Raw genomic sequence first — 2,500 nt, forward strand, 5'->3', positions numbered from 1 at the left:
GGGGGTGTGGGAGGTGGGGGGGGGACGCGGGCGAAGGGCTGTGAAGGGGGTGTGGGAGGGTGGGAGTGGGGGAGGAGGCGGGGAAGGGCGGTGAAGGTGGTTTGGGAGGGGGGGGGGAGGTGGCGAAGGGCGGTGAAGGGGGTGTGGGAGGGGGGGGGAGGTGGCGAAGGGCGGGTGAAGGGGGTGTTTGAGGTGGGGGGGAGGGGAGAGGGGGGGAGTAGACGACAAAGGGCGGCGGCTGGGGGGAAATGAGGGGTGGGGGGGGGAAGGGCAGCGGTGGAGGAGAAAGGAAGAGGGAGGGGAGGCGACGAAGGGCTTCGGCGGGGGGAGAGGGGGGGGAGGAGGGACTGGAAGGTGGGGGAAAGGGGGGGAGGGGAGAGAGGGGGAGAATGGGATGAGAGGGGTTCTCTCTCTGCTCTCCTTTCCCCTCTTTCTCCCTCTTCTGTTCATTTTCTATGATTTTGCCTGATTTTCTGTTTTTTAAATTTCCTTTCGTCGTTCTTTCCACCTCTTATCTTAATTTTTTCTTTTTCTTTTTTTTAAGAGGGGGGGGCGAGGAGGAGGCGCCAGAGAGGGGTTCTCGCTCTCGCTTCCCCGATCATTTTCTTTTCTCTTTCTTCATTTTGGTGTCCTTTTTGTTTCCTTTTTCTTTCGATTTTCCTTATTCTTTCTTTCTCTCTCTCTTCCTTTAAGCTTCTTTTCTTTCGATATTGTATTCTCTTTCTTTATTGGGTTATTATTATTTTTTTTGAGGGGGGGGATGTTTTTTTTCTGTTATTTCCATCTTCTCTTTTGCTCCATTTTTTTCATTTCTTTTCGATTTTCTTCTTTTTCTTTTGCCTCTTTCGCTTCCTCGATCATTTTCTTTTCTTTTCGTTATTTTGGTGTCCTTTTTGTTCCCTTTTCTTTCGATTTTTTTCTCGATAATTTGTCTTTCTTTCTCTCTCTTTCTCTTTATGTATTTCCTTTCTTTTTTGGTTCTATTTTATTTATAGATTTTTTATTATTATTTATTATTTATTTATTATTATTATTATTATTTATCTTCTCTTTTGCTCCATTTCTTTAATTTTTTTCGATATTCTTCTCTTTTTTTATGCCTCTTTCTGTTGTTTATTTTTTCCTTTGTGTTCTCGCTTTCCCGCCTCCGCTGTTTCTCTTTTGTTTTGCTGATTTTTTTTTATTTGGTCTTTTTTTCATAATACTTTCGAATATTTTTTTTTCGGATATTCCCTTTTTCAATATTCGCTCACTTTTTAAATTATCATTATTTTTTTTTCTCACTTTCTTTAGCCGTTATTCTCTCTTTTTTCCTTTCGTTTTTTTTCTTTTCCTTTTTCAATCTCTTTCTTTTATTCCTTTACTTTCGTTCACTCGTTTGCTCTCTCTAGTTCTATTTGTTGTATTTACCTCTTCTATATTTCTCTTTTCTACCCTTTATCTATCTGTCACACTTCTCCCATTTCTTTCTTTGATTCTCTACGTTATCATTTTTTTTTCTTTTTCTTTGATTTTCCAAAAGTTATCAATTTTTTGCTATCTCTTTCAGTCTCTAAAATTTATCATTTTCTTATCATCTCATTGATTCTTTAAAAGTTATCGTTTTTATATATATTTCTTTGATTCGCTAAAAGTTATCATTTTTTTTTGCTGTCTCTTTGATTATCTATAAGTTATCAATTTTTGCTACATATTTGATTTTCTAAAATTTGTCTTTTATTTGTTGTTGTTGTCTCTGATTCTTTAAAAGTTATATTTTTTTGCTGTCTCTTTGGTTCTTTAAAAACTATATTCTTTGCTATTTATTTGATTCTCTACAAGTTATCATTTTATTGCAATCTCTTTGATTGTCTACAAGTTATCACATTTTCTTTCTATTGGATTATCTAGAAGTGAATTCTTTTTTCTGTGTTTATTTATCACATTTTCTTGTATCCTCGCTTTCTCTTTCGTTTTTCCTTTCTTCGTGAGACCGTCCGCGGGCCATCATCCTCCCTCCCTCTCTCTTTCTATCTTTTGTTCTATTTTCTTTTAGTCTCTCGTACGTCACTCTTTTTTTTCTCTCTCTCGAGTTGTTCTTTTATTTGGCGAATCTTGTTTTTTTTTCATCTTCGTCTTTCTGTCTCTATCTCTCTCTCTCTCTCTCTTTCTCTTTCTGTCTCCCTCCCTCTCTTTCCCTCTCTCTCTCTCTCTCTCTCTCTCTCTCTCTCTCTCTCTCTCTCTCTCTCTCTCTCTCTCTCTCTCTCTCTCTCTCTCTCCCTCTCTCTCTCTCTCTCTCTCTCTCTCTCCTCTCTCTTCTTCTCCGTTTCTCCTCCCTCGTCTTCTCACCTCTATTTTCCTTTATCACTTTATCTCTCCCCGGATATCTTTTACTATCTATCTTGGGCGCCCCCTTTCCTTATACGTTCTTTTCTCATCTCTCTCTCCTTCTTCTCTTAAATTCTAATTGTAGTATATATGTATATATATATATATATATATATATATATATATATATATA

The sequence above is a fragment of the Penaeus vannamei genome, chromosome 20 (assembly GCF_042767895.1).
Source record: "Penaeus vannamei isolate JL-2024 chromosome 20, ASM4276789v1, whole genome shotgun sequence".
Lineage (NCBI taxonomy): Eukaryota > Metazoa > Arthropoda > Malacostraca > Decapoda > Penaeidae > Penaeus > Penaeus vannamei.